Here is a 20,122-nt window from a genome sequence, read left to right as displayed (position 1 = left end):
CAAAATAATAAAACATAATTTGCATATCAGAAATGATATCCTCAGTTCTCCAACAATTTGGCTAATGTCAAGAAAACCATCATTGGGCTTTGCAGAACACCTTGCTGCAACTGGGTTCAATCTGCAAGAGTCTTCCATTTGCCACATAAAGTATGGTGCAAATCTCAACTGACTTTGTCAGTTTAAAGTCACAAAGGTTAAGTGGGTTCTTTCCACTGACCCATAGTTTTGTACGTGGGCATTCAGAACAGACGACCAATCTCATAATATTGGATAGTCAAGTGTTATCTTGTCAGAGGAAACAGGAACACAGGCATTATCTGACTTAATCATTTAGATTGGTGAAGAAGCTGAGCAAGTTTGAATTGTTTTATATTCATTTATTTATGTTTTTTTTAATTTACTCTGTTGTAGATTTTTATAGGTAGCACTTACCTGAAAAATCAACAGGCACTGGTGCCACTCTCATGGCTATAAGTAATCCTGGATTCAAGTGAAGCGGCGCAGGTGGCAGGGTCTGAGTGGCCACCATATGCTTTATTGAAATATCTTCTAAAATCTTTAGGTTTTCTGATTTTTCTTTTAGTGATTTTAACATTTCTCTCCATACTCACACCTCTTCCTTCCTCAGCTCCACTTGTCTTTATGTCATGAAAAGCTTCTCCTTTTGGATTTTCTGACACTCAGTGTCATTTTAGACAATTTACACACTACACATGCAAGTCAAGTCAAGTCAAGTCAAGTTGGGGAGCATGCACTGGTAAAGTGCATTGCCGCACTCACTACATGACAAAATAACTCGGGATCCTGGTTGGCAATCCCCCAGGCAGACACGTGGCCCAATCTCACCCTCTGGAAATGACCCTCTATATTCCGCAGCCAGGTGTTACATGGGCGACCCCTTGGCCTGGTCCAGCCACTCGGGTCCCTAACAATGAGGATCCTATGAGCTGGATCACCACCGGGGAAACGCACCACATGAAAGTAGTGCCGTAACTGACACTCCCTCACAATGCAGGTAATGTGCTGCGTTCGTGACTCCTTGAGCAATCGCATATTCGACACAAAGTCAAACCAATGGTACACAAGGATTTTCCGAAGAGACACAGTACCAAAGGAGTCCAGTCTTCGTCTCAGGTCACTGGATAGCGTCCATGTCTCGCAACCATATATCAAGACAGGAAGCACCAGGACTCTAAAGACTTGGACCTTCATCCTTTTGCACAGATATCGGGAGCACCACACACCTCTTTCCAGCGTCGTCATGACCCCCCATGCTCGTCCAATCCATCTACTGACTTCATAGGAAGAATCACCAGAGACATGAATGTCATTGCCAAGGTAAGTAAACCTCTCAACAAGGTCAACACTCTCTCTGCAGACACACACACTGCTGATGGCTGTGCCCAAGAGGTCATTAAAGGCATGGATCTTGGTTTTTATCCAGGACACTCATAAGCCCAGACACTCAGACCCCTCGCTTAGTCTCTCAAGCACCCCAATCTGAGCCTCCATTGACTCCCCGAAGATCACAACATCATCAGCAAAGTCAAAATCTGTGAATCTTTCTTCACCAACAGATGCCCCAACAGTGTGCCTTACTACACATGCAGAAAACAAGATTTTGAGCTGTGCTGCTGTGATGCACATTTGCAGAAGGTGGGGACGATGCTGCACTGCTGGATTTTTCTGCTAAATATATTTTAAATTGACCTAACTTATGTATTACATGTAAATATTTCAAGAGGTATACTGGCATGTGCAATAAAGCGCTTAGAGTAGTGAGAAAAAGCACTATATTTATTATTATTATTATTTATTATTATTATTACTATTGCTAAATACTTTGAATATTGTTTTTTTATTGTATACATACCTTTTAAAAGCTGGGCTTCTCTCTCTTCCTGCTCTGTGTCCATGCTACCTGCCACAACCTCTGTGGGAAGTTTGCCCAAAAACCACAGCACCCTTTCCTCTTGATTTGGGCACTCAGGGTGTGGTTTCATTTATTATGATTTTTCATATATTGATATTTTGAATGTCATTATTATTTTATAATTTTGTTTGCACAGTTTCATATTGGCTACCTGTTTTGAACTGCTAGTTTTATCAATGATTTAGGTGGGTTTTTTAAGAGTTTTTGAGGGGACCTATAATTTCTTTGGAACAAAGAAAAATGGCTGATTTCAGATATCAACAAAGTAAATTAAAAAATACTACAATTGTGAAACTAACTGGTTTTAGAAGTTGTAAGAATTAATGGAATTTCTAGCAACAATGTGCTGTAACAATATGTGAGTTTTTATTATTCTATGATATGCAAGACATAAGCTAATGCTGATCAGAAATTCCAGGGTGGTCTAATCTTTCTCTGTAAGATAAATAATTTTTAAACAAACAGACTGATTATGTTTAGCTTTTAATTCTGTAACACTACACTCTAATTTAAAGCATCTATTACTTCTTAATACCCACTTAATTGTTTACATTATGGTAAAGTAATAGTTTAGGGATAAACTGTAACCATTCAGAAGCAATTTAAGATAATATCATATGCTTGGAACATTGGAACACAATTGTAATGCTGACAAGAGGTGACCGACAAGCTCACACATTCATGATCACATCCTAGAAAGCAATTAAGAGATTAGTTGTTAGCAAGCAAATACAACAATTTTTTCATCCATCAATTCATTCATTTTAAAACCTACAAAGCAAGATAGATTTGGATTTGAACCCTCCAACCAGAATATATTATGACTTTGCCAACAGATTGACAATACAAATAATTATGATTCATATACCTTCTCTTCCCTCTCCTGAAATTAATTGCTAGCTACACCCCTGATTTATATAATCGAGTATTTAGAATGAATCCACTATTTAGAATTAGCATTTTTTAAATAAGGTTTCTAAGATTCAAGTTTTCAATATGTTGTTCATCTTAAATTACTAAATGTACAGTTATGAAGTAAAAAATGTCATTTAAAATTTTCATAAAGAACCTTAAGACTTCTTAAAATATAATAAATAATTAAAAGATAATTGTGTATAGTGACTATCGAAATGTGCAAGGTGGAATTCTTCAGCCATTTCCCCAGTGTATGGTAGATAATTATCGTTTTATTTGATTTTAATTCACTGCCTATTTAGAACTAATATTCTATCTAAGGAGCAACCATTTCACCACTGATTACATTTAATTTATTTTACAGTAGATTAAAACTAGTCTTGCCACATTAGACTCACAAAAATAACAAGTTCAAGGCATGGGCAGTGTTCTCATGTTTGCATTTTTCAAGTTAATGAGAACCTGATGCATCTTGGAAATTAATTGTAACGACATCTGAATTACAAAGCCGTTTAATAAAAAAGTTATTAAGCTTTGGTAGCTGTTATGTACTAAATCTTAATGACTTCCAAATGACAACTTAATGACATTGGGAAAGAGACTCAAGGGGAAAAAATGAAATGATTACAAGCAAAGACATACATGTGTTCACACATGTTTGCTTATGTCATACTATGTTACTTTATCACAAATTACTTACCTTCATATCGTATTTGATTACATGTTATAAAAATCATAAAGTACTCCTGCAGCCCATGATCTCTGGAGAAAAGTATTAATAGAATATGTATATTTTATCAATCAATATTATTAACTGCCCTTTTTAGTGTGGATAAAATTAATGGAGTAAACTCAACAGAAAAAAGTGAATTAGTTTGGAAATGACAAAAATAGTCAAGTATTTAAAGCTATGTAAAAAATAGCAATATGTGTAGATTACTCATAAATGTAAGTCTCACAATATTGTGGTTTTCAGTATGCAGAATTAGAGAACTACGGAACCCCTACACAATGTCCCTTCAGGGGCTCCGTAGAAAACAGGGTGAAAAACAGACCTCCTAATTAAAAAGTCAGCTCTACAGTGTTAGATGTAAAATGGCTCACTGATTGTGAAACTGATTGTAACAAAAACCTGAAACTACAATGAGACCACAGTACTGAACCTGAACACTATTTGCCTATGCAATATGCAGAAGCAAATAAAAAAGGAAATACCATATATTGTAACACCGTTGAATATAAATCAGAGGATATTATGCTCAAGCACAGTATTTGCTAGAGAAACTGCATTTGGAAAATTGTTTTATGACTGCTAAGCTTTAAAATAAACAGAACAACTCTAGAAAGCTGTCCAGAAAGAATCAGCAAGTGAATTCCAAGAGACATAGTCTACTATGAGAACATAAGCTACTTAAACCTCTTCAGTCTTGAACAGAGAAAGCTATGTTGTTTTTCTGATCTTTAGTGTTGTCTTTGAAAATTTTAAAATTGATCTAGTGTACCCTAGGAAGCAGTTTTTCATATAAGGGGTCATTGGAACCTGTAACAAATCAGTAGTCAAAGCAAAAATCCATCAGTCAGTTATTCCTGAACAGGGTCAAAGGGATCTTCACAGCTTTTTGGAAGTATCTGGATGAGATATTGTGACAATTTACCTTTTAATTCATCAAACAATCTTATTGAACTGAATGATCTATGTCTGTATTTAAGCGACTGAAAATTACTCAGAGGAATGGCACTAAAAGTCTGACTAGGATAAGAATTTGTCCTACCCCAGAGTACGACGTGAGAAGCAGTTTGAAGTGTCTTACACCCAGTCCCGACATGGAGTAGTAGTTCACATGTGAGAATGAATGACATCACGATTTTATATCATCCCAGCTCCAAAATGGCACTAATGATTAAGTTTTGTAGTTTCTTTAGAAAGCCATTATGATGATTGGCATGGATGCAGTTTGTTTTAACATTACCTCATGTTTAGTGGAGGGAAAATATACAAATCTCCACATTACCTCACATGTTGTAAGGTCATTCAGAGATTGGTGCAAAATTTGAGAAATGGTTAGTTATGACATAACCAAATCATTGGCATTGCAATGCGACATCTTCCTTGTGACTAAAAAATGTAACATTACTGACACTTTAATTTCTTCTGACAACATATGACTTCTTCACGTTCATGGAGCGATCATGTCACTTGTAACAAGATTTGTTATGAATAGTATTCTGTCACTGCCAGATTAATATTTTTTTATGAGTTCATCATTGTCCAGCGTTTCCAAAATGTTTTGCCTTTGCTGGAATGCACCTGTCGATCTCTGCCTGAATGCAATCTTCTGGCAGCTCCTAGCAAGAAAGGACAGCTCATGAGTTCTTCTACATCCTAGTGTGGTTAGGAGTAGTTTCCTGAATTAGCAAAATTTCCTACGAGTCGGACCAAATTTGCATCATTCAAATTTTTGAACCAGTTAGGACTGTTTTCCTACTCTTGAGATATTTGATACTTTTTTTGTTTGCCAGAGTTCTTATGTTCTTTTCCAAGTTGGTGTCCTAGGGAAAATATGCTTTGCAAAATGGCCTTTACATTTGAATTGTTCCTTTACTTAATTTGTTCTTAAATCATTGTTACGATCCAAATTTTAATTCTTTTGCTTTAACATTTTCATTTGTTTTTTAATTGTTTTCTTTTTAGACACTGGGGGTACCTGTATATTGTAATTTTCTGCATGAGATACAGTATAAAAAAGTTTATTCTAATCCAAACTAATTAAAATCTTCACTATTAAAACAATTGTGACAAGAACGGGCCATTCAGTCTAACAAATTCATTCATCTTATTCAACTAGATTGTCTAAAATAACATCATCTTGAGGTTTAAAGGTCCCCAACGTCTTGCACTGCATTATACTACTTGGTCATTTACTGTGTTCCATGTGTGAATGATTCTTTGTGTATGTGGCACAGTGACATTTTCAGCAACATTGGCACCTCACAGATCCAGTGGGCTAGAATCCTGTGCCTGGTCATTTCAGTTGTGGAGTTTGTATATTCTCTGCATGTCGAAATGGGTTTTTCTCCAGGTGTCATATACTGTAGATTGACTGGTGATTTCAAATTGCAAAAAGTGTGTGTTTGGAGGCCCTAAGACGGACTGGTATCCTTTTTGGAACTGTTTATTGCTTTGCTTTGTGGACTGCACATGCCCCAACAGCAGCCACAGTGGGACCCCAGAACTGAACTTGAGAACCATTGGCCTAAATGATAAGAGTGCTGTTTCAACATAACCTGTAAGTCAGTATCATCCATCCTGCATTTATAATAAGGTTCCTTGTGCCTGAATGCATCACTTTGTACTTGTCTAATTTAAACTGCTTTTTCTAAGTGTCTGCCTAGTTTTGAAAATTGTCCATGTCTTTTTGAATTTCTTTTGCTGCGTTCAGCTTGAAAAAAGGTATTTGCTTGAGTGCTGTAGCGAAATTAAGTAAAATTTAAGAATACATCAAAGGTTCTTTGTTTTCAGCTGTAGCTACCAAGTAGAAGTGATTGGCTTGTAATTGGGGGAATTTAACTTCAGAGTGTTAGGAAAGTATTTAAGGAGCTGTGGAGATATAACTGTTTTTTTTTTTTTTCTTTTTAGAGTAGACAAATTTCAAATACTCTTTCCAAAGAAATGACAAGCATAAAATTAAATACAATTTCTTTGGTCAATAATACAATAAAAGAGAGTATATTCTTTTGTTGTAAATGTGCTTCTCTTTGCAGGTATAATTAACCTCAGCTCATTTAAAAGACATTCCTTTAGAAACAATATATATTATACTTAATTACTTTTTTAAACTTATAGTGCATTCAAGTTTCAAAGCACACTTAATGACCTGTCAAGTAAATTACAGCAAATTACCATTAAAGAAGGTATTGGTTTTTATTCAGTGTTTACAAACAGTGAAATTAATTGTACAGTATAACATACACAAACAGTGATTACTGTCACAAGCAAATCTTAAGGTTTGAACTGATATTAGTAACTACAAAGCACAAGAAGAGTATGATAAAACAAATTGTCCATCCATTTTCCAACCCGCTGAATCCGAACACAGGGTCACGGGGGTCTGCTGGAGCCAATCCCAGCCAACAGAGGCACAAGGCGAGGAAGCAATCCTGGGCAGAGTGCCAACCCACCACAGGACACACACAAACACATCCACACACTAGTGCCAATTTAGAATCGCCAGTCCACCTAACCTGCATGTCTTTGGACAGTGGGAGGAAACCTACGCAGACACGGGGAGAACATGCAAACTCCACGCAGGGAGGACCTGGGAAGCGAACCCGGGTCTCCTAAATGCGAGGCAGCAGTGCTACCACTGCGCCACCGTGCCGCCCTAAACCTAATTGTGTTATTTATGTAAATTCTTTCCCCTCCCTTCCTTTCTTAGTTTCATTACCATTCTTTGCCCCTTTCACCATCCATTTTTAAAAATAATGTAGAGCATTTAATTTGATAAAGATTTACTTAAAGGTTGACTATTTTATGTGGAGATTTAATCTGCTAGACCCCCGTGACCCTGTGTTCAGATTCAGCGGGTTGGATAATAGATGGATTTAATCTGCTGCAACTGTGTCTAACAGATTGATGTGTTTATACATTAAAATATAAATGTTTTTCGGTGTTTTCTAACATGTAAAAGTAGAATGAATTGTTCACTCACAATTGTTGCAAATGCCCTACAGGGTAGTTAAAGGTAAGTTTGGTGTTTTTCAAGTCAAAGTTATTTCTTCACTTTAATGGTATATGTTCTAAAGGGAAGTGTTTTTTTTATAAAGTTTCAACAACAACAACATTTATTTATATAGCATGTTTTCATACAACTGATGTAGCTCAAAAAGCTTTACAAGATGAAAAAAGAAAAATACAAAAATAAGATTAGGCAATACTAAGTAACAAAGAATAAAGTAAGGTATGATGGCCAGGATGATAGAAAAAAAAAAAAAAAAACTCCAGAGGGCTGGAGAACAAAAAAAAATCTGCAGGGGTTCGAGGCCTTGAGACCGCCCAGCCCCAGCTAGGCATTCTACCTAACATAAATGATCTCAATCAGTCCTCATGGTTTTCAGGCTTCACGTGGAAGAATTAGACAATGATGGACCTCTGGCCTTCAATCCAGCATGGTGCCTTGATCAGGTGGTGGTGGTGGTGCAGATCACCACCACAGAAATCCATAAAAAGAACAGCAGAGAAAGTAAGGGTTAGTATGGATTGTGGAACCATGATAAAAACGATAATTAATTGCATATACAGAACATCAGGGTTACACTAAAACGAACCTATGAGAAAGCCCTATTAAAATAATAGGTTTTTAGCAGTTTTTTAAAGTGCTCCACCGTATTAGTCTGGCGAATTTCTATCAGTAAACTATTCCAGATTTTAGGTGTATAACAGCAGAAGGCCGCCTCACCACTTCTTTTAAGTTTAGCTCTTGGAATTCTAAGCAGACACTCATTTGAAGATCTAAGGTTACGATCTGGAGTGTAAGGTGAGAGGCATTCTGAAATATAAGATGTAGTGAGATTATTTAAGGCTTTACTCGTGTTTTCTTTTCCTAGTTAAGGTTTTAGCAGCTGCATTCTGCACTCGTTGCAATCAATTGATGTCTTTTTTGTGTAGTCCTGAGAGGAGTGTGTTACAGTAATCTAGCTGACTCAAAACAAAAGTGTGAACTTATTTTACAGCATCTAGCAAAGTTATAAGGGCTCTGACTTTTGCTATATTTCTTAAGTGAAAAAATGCTGTCCTAGTGATCTGATTAATATGCGATTTAAAATGAAAAATTAAATTAACAATTACTTGCCTGTTCTTACGTCTTACAATGATGTTAATACGCAGATCCATTTGTCTCATTGTAATCTGCACAAACAAGCAAGGTATTTTTAACATTTGTAAAATTTATAAACACTAAATGTATCCTTCAGCTTCAAGATCACAATGTTAATCAAATGAGGCTAGGCATTTGTGGTTTCCATTCAAATACCTATATTAATAAACAAAAACACAGCAATATCAATGTTATAATTTATTAATTAAATAATTCTGCTAAGTGAGAAGAATGCCACAAGAATGAGTGAGGGATGGCTGAAAGTTTGGCCCGGCCGGTTAGCCCTCAGTTAGCAAGGACAGGGGAAGATGGCATGCATGGGGCATTGTTTCTCACAATAGCACTACATGGTAGCCCCCCTGGGTTGCAGCAGCACCATGGATTCATGCAGGGCATCATGGGACTTAGAGTTTGTTGACTCAGCCCTGTTGCGTTCCATGTGTGCCACCAAGGGGTGCTGCGGGGTCTGGAGAGCCCTACTATGTGGGGCTTCTGCCTCACCCGGATGTGCTACTAATGGACCACCGGAAATACTCTCGGGTGCAGCCCTGTAGACCAAAAAAAAAACCTCTTTTTAGGCAGTTTTGGACCATATTTTGCACAGGAAGTTACCCCTAGTTGATAAAAAGTAAATCAATAGGTGTCTTCAGCAAAAATGATCAGAAGTGGTCAAAGTTGTTCATGCAACATCAACTTCCCCTGGAGTTCAGCCCTTAATGGGATATGAGGGATCAAATTTACTCCTCTTCACAAAACCTTCAAAAATGGGGTTTGGTAATATAGGTGTGCAGAGTGTCATTTTATGCTATTTTAAGGTTGCTGATCATGTATATGATCACATTTTTGATATTTGATTCATTACCGGTGGTCCTAGCCCTCTAGGATCCTGTCCTAGAAGGTTAGAAATAACAAATTTTAAAATATTTCAAGATCAGTGATTATGATTACAGTGTTATTTTTGATTTTTGATCCTTTACTGGGGATCTAGCCCTCTATGGACCTCTGTCAGAAGGTGAGAATTACATATTTCTATTACAATTGAGAATATTTAGACATTTAAATTCAAGCACACATGTTAATATTTCAAATGTTTAATGCAATTGTTCTTGTTTATTGTGTGCTTCTCTCTTATCAAAGTAAATCATTACATTTCTCATGAACACCCAGAATTAGGGTGACTTACTGTAATTCAGACTTTTTTTCTTAATGAAGAGATGCTAGGAGATTGTTGCACTGAAAGTTATTACTTGGTACTGTTATGCAGGGAGAGCTCATAGGGGAATGACACAAGATTAATACTTTATCCATATAATTTTAATATTGATACAACTTTAATAACTGGAAAAGTCACTGGGCAGAACATCTTTATCTCAGGGTATTTATATTATCAGACTTTCATTTCAGGTTTACATGGCTAGAACTGCTAATTAAATCAATCTTTGCAGTGAACATAAATACATGTACATTTGAGGGCTAAATAGAGTTGGGATAGGTCTAAGGAATCCAGACAAATTTATGTTGGATAGTAAAGTATTATCTGTTACCCATGTGAAATAAGGTTAGAAAAAGGAATCCATCTCCCATGTGCATCATAAAAGGCAACTAAAGGACGTTGGTGTCAGAAAGTGTATCTGTCTGTACAAATTTATGCTGCAACACTTACTTTGACGGGAGCAACTATCAAACATTGGCTGACAGATACAAATCATATATACCTGACAAACTAAATACGGATTGGAGAGAATGTGAAGTTTGAAAGTTTGCTTTGCTTCTTCTTCTTCTTTTGGCTGCTCCTGTTAGGGGTTGCCACAGCGGATCATCTTCTTCCTATCTTCTGCATTTTGCTCTGTTACACCCATCATCTGCATGTCCTCTCTCACCACATCCATAAACCTTCTCTTAGGCCTTTCTCTTTACCTTTTGCCTGGCAGCTCTATCGTTAACATCCTTTTCCCAATACACCCATCATCTCTTCTCTGCACATGTCCAAACCAACACAATCTTGCCTCTCAACTATCCAACTTGTGCTGACCCTCTAATGTACTCATTTCTAATCCTGTCCATCCTAGTCACACCCAATGCAAATCTTAACATCTTTAACTCTGCCATATCCAGATCTGTCTCCTGCTTTCTGGTCAGTGCCGCTGTCTCCAACCCATATAACATAGCTGGTCTCACTACCGTCCTATAGACCTTCCCTTTCACTCTTGCTGATACCCGTCTGTCACAAATCACTCCTGACACTCTTCTCCACCCATTCCACCCTGCCTGCACTCTCTTTTTCACCTCTCTTCCACAATCCCTGTTACTCTGTACTGTTGATCCCAAGTATTTAAACACATCCACCTTCGCCAACTCTTCTCCTTGCATCCTCACCATTCCTCTGCCCTCCCTCTCATTTACACACATATATTCTGTCTTGTTATACTGACCTTCATTCCTCTACTCTCTAGAGCATATCTCCACTTCTCCAGGGTCTTTTCAACCTGCTCCCTACTATTGCTACAGATCACAATGTCATCAGCAAACATCATAGTCCATGGGGACTCCTGTCTAATCTCGTCTGTCAACCTGTCCATCACCATTGCAAATAAGAAAGGGCTCAGAGCTGATCCCTGATGTAATCCCGACTCCTCCTTGAATGCATCCGTCACTCCTACCACAGACCTCACCACTGTCACACTTCTCTCGTACATATCCTGTACCACTCTTACATACTTCTCTGTCACTCCCAACTTCCTCATACAATACCACAGCTCCTCTCAAGGCACCCTGTCATATGCTTTCTCTAGGTCCACAAAGGCGCAATGCAACTCCTTCTGGCCTTCTCTAAACTTCTCCATGAACACTCTCAGAGCAAACATTGCATCTGTGGTGCTCTTTCTTGGTATGAAACCATACTGCTACTCACTAATCATCACCTCATTTCTTAACCTAGCTTCCACTACTCTTTTCCCTAACTTCATGCTGTGGCTCATCAATTTTATCCCCCTGCAGTTACTACAGTGTTGCACATTCCCCTTATTCTTAAAAATTGGTACCAGTACACTTCTTCTCCACTCCGCAGGCATCCTCTCACTTTCCAAGATTCCATTAAACAATCTGGTTAAAAACGCCACTGTCATCTCTTTTAAACACCTCCATGCTTCCACAGGTATATCATCTACAGGTATGAAAGTTTGCTTTGCTAAATATTTTTAATCGTTACATTGTGACATACCCCTTATTTATACCCCTTTTCATAGCTTACAGAAATGTTTCATTTTCAATTTTCAGGTCAGTTAAGATAATCTTAAATGATTAGGGCCAGATTTAGGTATAATCTTAACAAGTTAAGCTTAGAGATGCACAGTCTGAAGGGTACTCTCTGAATGTCAATGTTATTTGTAAATTTGTTAAGTTTTACTTACATATTTTTAACGTTCTAATAGAGCACCTCTTCCTTCAACCTTACACAAGTTTCTTAAGCAGTTTAGGAGCATTCTTGTTAAGTCAAGTTACTGCACAGCGTTACTATCCTTGTCAAATTGGGCCTCTACAGCTTGCCACTGCTTAGGGCCTGACTATGTCTAAATTTAGCCCTCTGCATGTTTCTCTTCACTTAATACAGCTTCATAGTATTTGCACAACTTTAAAATATGCCAATAACAAAGTATGTTACTATACAAAATTTACAATGTGTACATTAAAATAAATGTCTATGTCAAATAAAAAATACAGAGATGACTTACAGTGATTAAAATATAAAAATTAAAATCCTTTTCAAAATGTGAAAGACTAAAGTTCTTCTAATCAAAGTTCTGTTAACAATATGACCAGTTAATAGCATGGAGGTGTATGTAAATTCTGTTTAATGCCATTTGTAAAAAAAACAAACCTTAAGGAATTCAGTCTTATAGAAAAAAGCACAGTCACAGCTCAGCTGACAAAGTCCATCTGTGCACCCTACTGGACATTTTAAGCATACTATGACATACTCAGAAATCTACAATTCCAATATAATATGGGAGCCTGGTGCTGTGTTATCAGTTACCTTTGATGTCTGCGGTTTTCTATCACTCCAACATCACGAACGTGAAGAGTATCTTGAAAATAGCAGTGTTTCCAAGTACCACAATTTTACTGTAATTCGACAATAGTAAAGAGAAAGCAAATATAGAAAGGGTTATCAGAAGTTGGTAATCATAGTCAATATTTAAAAAAAAAAAAAAACTTAATTGCAGCATGAACAGTTTAATCAACATCTCTAATAAACACAGGCTATAGTAAATGATTGAGACTGCCTGGATTTAAATTTTAAGATAAAACAGGCACTTGTTACACTACCAGAAAGAAAATGTGCAAAAATAAAAATTTGAGTTCACTGAAAGATACAAACTGAATGACTGAAGAATTTGTTTGTGAAGCAATGTTGTGGCTAGTTGTGGTTGAAACACATTTTTGTATTTTACCTTTTTAGTAATATGTCAGTTTAGAATTGCTTGTCAGTCTGCGAGGCAACAGCAGGTTTTCCATATCATCAAGGCAAGCAAGATTTCTCAGCCCCTCCACATAATGCGCCTCTCAGCCGATGGTTGATACAGGGAGTACTTTAGTCTGGCTACTGACCTGGTCTTCTTTTTCTTTTCTGTCACCTGCCCTCCAGGATGACCTGATCCCAGATGGTGATCCACAGCTGCTGGACCGACCTGACAGGGAGGACTATGTATTCCTGAACTGAAGAAGAGAGACAAGGCAGGACGACTGATAAAGTCACTGCTTGTTTGCTGTGTCTGTGTGCATTGAAGTGGTAACTCCCGTTTCAATAAATACCCTTGTTGTTGCTATTTTGAATTGAATAAGGCTGGTTTTCCTGAAGCCTGTGGGCTCGGCCTCATCTTTCGGTGCAAGACAGTAACTCATGTGTGACTATATGTATATATATATATTGTGAAACCCAGGGCATGTACAGCCATCCTATCCCTACCACAGACAAGCAGGACATGATTTTGCCAAATAGCACACAGTTTATTTACATAGTCCAGCACACAATTCTTCCAGGAACACTTCTGGGTGGAAGTGCTGCCAAAAAGGGCCATGTAAATGTCCAGGTGCCCCCCTGGCAGTGGCCATGGGCCCCAGCAGGGTTGACCTTCTGTGCTCATAACCCGTGGCCCCGCTCTAAGCCAAGGGGGATGCCCTCTGTCAGGGAGAAACGATCATGTGCCAGGGTGCAATCATGTTCCAGGGTAAGAATTTGCTGCAGTGTGGTAAATCAAACACTACACAACAAAACAGTGACATGCTATACTGAGGCATTTGACACAATGTTGCATTTATTATAATAGATTGTGCCTTAGACCTTCACAGAAATTGTAAAATGAGCAGTCATGTATATTAACTAACTGTAACACAAAATAAAGGTGTTTACCTTTTGTTTTTATTTATAACACTTCCTTGCACTAACACTTAATATTAACTTGTACAAAACTTTATGCTTTCATTTGAACAGTTTAACTGTAAATAAACAGTATTTGCTGTTATCAGACCAATTGTTGAAAGTCTGAATTCACAAAAATTAGAAAAATATTATAGTCATCATGACTGGACAAACTTTCTTTATTAGAGTAAGTAAACCAAAACATCATATTCAAATGCAAAAATAAGTCAAAAACTGGATGGTAGTGTCTCTTTAAATTTTAATTTTAAACAATAAGCAAAGGCAGGCCGCTGTTCTCACATAAGAAAGCTCTGGTTTCATCATTATATCACAAATTGATGTGTGTGCCATGACAATCAGGCAGTGTTAGAATATCTGCAATATCCGGATTGATCTATACAGAAGAATGACATGCAGAGAAAGCGTCCAAACATAAAAATTCAAATAAAAAGAATATCAAAGAAACAAAAAAAAAACATATCTTAATAGCTTTAAACACAGAGATCCAAATCTACTCAATATATATAAAATTCTAAGCATAAAAGTGCAACAGTGACATTTTTATGTCACGCTTATTTTAAAACCTACATATACTGTATATGTTTGGTATCATTCTTTTCAGAAATTATCAAACTTTAATGCGGTTATTAGATTTTCAGATTCTTATTCCGTTTTTAAATTATAAACTAAAAAATATCCAGAACTCACGTCCCGCAAGACGGGAGTTTGTGCCACAAGATTTAACCACGTCCAGGTGGTTAGAGTAGGACAGCTGCTGTACAGGCAGATCACGTGGCATGGCAGCAGCAGCAAGCCAGCAGCTGATCAAGCAAAGAGGAGGTAAAACAAAACTGTATTTGTTTCCCATTGTATCACCATTTAAGAGGGGGTTTCAAAGGAGCAACCGCGTCTCCTTGCGGTGCGTTCAGCCCCCCTCTTCACAACACGAGCAGCAGAGATGTGAAGTGGCTGGTAAGTGAAGCAAGCAGGGGGGATCCCCCTAGTACCAATATATAACAAATATATAAATAGTAAACATTATTGAAGGGGCGAGCTGAATTAAGAGTCAAAAGAAATATAGCTTACAGTCCAAATTTACATTAAAGTGGGTTGTAAACAAGAGAGCAATTAGAATGTTTTTTTGTTTTTTTCAAATTGTTCCTGTGAGGGTAAGCTCTCTTTCTACTTTCTCCAAGCTATCATTAATACTAGTTGTGTTTTGTACAATTATTTGCATAGCTGAGAAATCTGTAATGTCTTTTGCCATTTTCTTTCTTTTTTTTTTGGTCACAGCCATTTTACTTACACTGCCATGTAGGTTGTTGTCACAGGAGTCATGGATAAGCTCACTGCTCATGATATTATTAATAGTTGACACTATTTAGGATCTCATCAAAATATTGAGTCACTGAATAATAAAATGACGAAGCGTTAAGATTAAGAACCTCTTTTTTTCCCATCAGGAAGAGTATTTTGACAACATTTTTATAAACTTGATCTCTTTTATACTGTATTTAGGATTAGACACCAGGCTCCTGATGATCTCCTAGTAAATGATCTTTAGCCTGTTTACTAGCTCTTCTTGAAGTCAGGATTTTGATCTTTTTTTGTTCCAATCACAATAAAAATTGTCTTTTGACGGTCAGTGGTATTATACAAAGTAGTAGTTACCCAGATTGCTGTACCTTGCAGTTGGCTTTCATCCAAAATGCCACCAATGTCAGTGAAAACATGACATCTATTACCATGTGCACCATATTTTATTACAGCATTACCCAAGTATACCACAGGATGCTACAGGGACCAGGAGACAAATAAAGACAGAAACCTAAAGAAAGCTCCAAACATGGAAAAACACCCCAACCATATGTACAAATCCAGATAATCCTGACAGATTTGTGGATTTAATAAAAAATAAAATTAGAGACTTTAATTTATGCATGTTGCATGCCAAGATCTTTCTTGTATTTTTTCAGTATTTATAAGGATTTTTATTCTGGGCAAAAGGTCAAACTTTTTTTTATTATTTTGTTTTCTTTTATATTCTTCATCAAGTTTTTGTAGAGAAAAGCCAAGCAAAATGACACCTTTTATTGTCTAACTAAAAAGATTACAATATGCAAGCTTTCGAGGCAACTCAGGCCCCTTCTTCAGGCAAGATGTAACAAGAAGGGGCCTGAGTTGCCTCGAAAGCTTGCATATTGTAATCTTTTTAGTTAGCCAATAAAAGGTGTAATTTTACTTGGCTTTTCTCTACATTCATAATGGCTCACACGGTACAACACCCTAGTACATCAAGTTTTTGTAAAAGTTCTGTCTATCTTACCTATCTAAAGTCTGTCAGGTCTTACATTGTTGTTATCTGTTATGTCTTGTTCAGGAAGAGTAAGATAAATGTTGCATGTCCTGTCTGTATTGAAAGATTGATCAGGTTGATATATGTCCCTCTAATCCAATATTTTTCTATTAATTGTCAGAACATTGCATTATGGTTAGTTTGTAATAGCTTTCTTAGAAAAAGATGTTACTGGTTTTACTAAATTTCCAGACTGCCTTTACGCATTACAGAAACTATCTAGATGTATTTCCTGAGGTTTGCACAATTTTTTTTATAATTAATTAATGTGTTCTTGATTTCATAATTTTTTATTGAAATTAAAAGTATGACTTGGTTACCAACTGATGCTAAAGTGTGTTTTAAGGAGGACAAGAGGACATCAGAATATATCCCCAGTGATGCTGCTAAAAAACAAAAGGTATCGATTAAAAAAGAGTATTTTAATGGCTTCATTTACGTATTTATTGGCAAAGATTTTAAATGGATTATGTCAGAGTGTCTAGGTGCACAATCAATGTACAGCTTTGTAAAATTTGAAATGCATATATTTTTATTTCATGTTACACAATGTTCCAGAATGTTGACATGAAACATAAACTAACAATATATTTATATGCCATATGGTTATAACAACTTTATATGAAATAAACAATCGTTCATGTTATTTTTTTAAAAAGTGTATAGAAGTAATCATTTAGAAGTTTTTCAAGTTCATCTTATTTCTTACTGTCAATTAACAGATTTTTATATTGGTTCTAAAATATTTCTGATGATTTCCTAAAATATATTTGTGCATAATTAAGTCTCCAGTGGTGACCTTTGAGTATTCTATGAGAAGAAAAAAAGTTTCTTGTTTAATTATATGAAAATATTTTTGTAATTTGTTACATATGCTAACATAGCATATGCAAATATATTTATATTCTTTCTTTAATTTTTTTTGGTACACAATGGATAGTAATTTGTGGAAAAAAACATACGGTTAAACCCATAAGAATGTCACTCAGCCTGGCACAATTCAGTTGCTCCTTGCTGTGCCTTTCCTTATTGCTCTTTAGCCCACCAAGTTCATCCTTGCTCTTTTTCTTTGTCCTATGATCCCCCAGTATGCCAACTTGCATGGGTGACTATAAAGAATTACCATTTACAGTAGATTCATCTTTCCCACTCTATATTACTATAGCTTATTTTTGTGATATATGTTACAGCACACTGTTTCACAGTTACACACTCTTTCACAAATATGTTGCTTTATTTTGCAAAGTATTACTTCCTTGAAACTCATAATGTTTCCCATATGTGTGCTTTTATTTTCTATGGACTAATAGAAACAGATCCATAAGGATTTTGTACCCTTTACAGAAAAAAAAACCCACTATACTTACAATGTATCTGCCTTGTTTTTGTTATGAATTGCAGAAGAAATTGACAAAAAACATTCTTCAAGCCTTTATTTGGAATATTATTTGTACAACTATAGTTATTATGACTTACTGAGTGCATCTCAGATGTTTATTTTTAGTTAGAGTTGAAAAACATTTCTATCAGTTCATGGAATTATAGGAGGTTGTAACCTGTGACATCATTGGATCAACTGTATAAAGGTCATAACCACTCATTTACTGGTTAACTGGTCCGAGATTATGGACAGAACCAACTTGGTGTGCACTTTTCTTAATTTTTGGCCTTGAACAACAGACCTCTAAGCTTCACTCATATGACCACAATTTTTGTTTAATGTCTAGGTTTTGGAGGGATCAAAATTTGAGTACAGACATAATAATTTTGTCTCTTCTCCTAGACCCTTCATAAAAATGCAATTAATTTGTACATTAGGCATACATTTTTTATAGATAATTAGCCACACTGTCGTTGAAGAAAGGTAATAAAATAAAAAAGTTACTCTCTGTTGCCTATGTGCACTTTCAGCTGCTTTCTTCTGAATTCAAGTGTACATGTGAATGTTTCTTCACCAGCGCTCCTTCTCTTGAGTATGATCACATAATGCTTGCTTCTTAGACTCTTGTCATTATTTTCAAGGTGACTTTCACTCATCCTGTCTGCTTTTATACTTACTGTCTTTGAAAGTGAGCCACCTCATGCCTCCCATAATGCTTCTCCTTCTTGTATTTCTCACACTTGCACTTCCTCTTTTGTCTCATCAAAGCCAATCTGACCAATCAGATTGCTCAGAAGGACTGGAAACACATTATATAGTAAATATTTTAATTCAGAGTCAGCTGTAATAACAATGTTTAGGCAATCATATAAATACCAGAATTTAAATAATAATTTTGATTACTAGCCATTTGAAAATGTTCAAAACAAGTATGTCAATATGGTCACTATCTAAAGTATGTTTTTTGCACTCTTTGAGCCAATTACTACAATTTTGTAGTTTTTTAAACATCCATCCATGTTTTTGTCCAGTTCTGAAGCCTCTCCCAGTAGCATCTGGAGCAAGGCAGAAATTGGCTCTGGATAGGACATCAGGCCATCAAAGGTCATACTTATGAAAACCTACACCCTGCTCCAGTTTAGAGTTGCCAGTTAGCCTAACATGAACACCTTTTGGATATGGCAGGAAAACTAAAGAACCTAAAGAGAAAGAAAGCTACATGGATAAGAGGAAAACACAAACTCCACACAGACAGTGATTGTATCATTAGTGGTGAAAACATTAAAGTTATATGAAGGGTACAAAGTTTATTGTTAATATTAGAAACACCAACATAGATTTAGTTTCTTTATTCCAAACAAATAAGTAAACTCTGTTTATGAATCAGAAGATAATCATTAGTGGTTTAGAATGGAGTACACTGTGCAAGGTACAGTTTATTCATGAGATATGATATCCCTTAGGATATGATATTATATAAGTTACTAGTATGACATTTTTAGGAGATTTCATTTAATACTCCTATTTGAGTAACAGAGTTAAGAGAATCAGTGTGACATTTTCTGTTGAGTGCTACAGACAGCTGTACAAAGGAAAGGTAGGAGAGGCTGAGCAGACAAGAATCTTTTCATTGTTTCATACAGCTTATCCACCTGCTGCTGTCGCTGCTACATGTGGGCCCCTGCTTTCAACATCTTGCCAATCTCATCCTCACATTTAAATGGGAGAGAAAGATGTAGACTTGGCTGATCCAGAAATGCAAGTTAAAGAACTCAATGCCTCTTCCTATACATCTTTTCTTTTTCTATTAATCTCTAACTCACCAGTGCTATCACCAACCAGTCCACATCAATGATGTCTCCTCCATCCCCATTTCTGTTTTCAGTTTCTTGAGCGAAAATGGTATTAATGGTGTCTTTTTTTGTCTCTTTATTGTACACTTACTTTTTTGTTGTTGGACAAGCTACAAATACTGTACAAATGCCGTGAACATAAACAATACATATTATATTACTGCTTTGCTTGCAAATGTAAGCAAATGCTGTGTAATTACAGTCACTATAAATGAGCTTAATGGGAGTCAATAAACAGCTGTGGTATTGAGTCAATAATGAAGGTAAAATGCAGTTTAGAGAATGTTTGGATATCTACTATTAACTATTGAAGTGACTGTGTTCATTTTAGTGGAACTTGGTGTTACTGTAGGAAAAAGGGTGTCGGTTTTGGGACTCAGAAATACATT

Source organism: Erpetoichthys calabaricus, chromosome 1 (assembly GCF_900747795.2).
Source record: "Erpetoichthys calabaricus chromosome 1, fErpCal1.3, whole genome shotgun sequence".
Taxonomy (NCBI): Eukaryota; Metazoa; Chordata; class Cladistia; order Polypteriformes; family Polypteridae; genus Erpetoichthys; species Erpetoichthys calabaricus.
The sequence above is the reverse complement of the archived record's forward strand: the minus strand, read 5'-3'. Positions refer to the sequence as shown.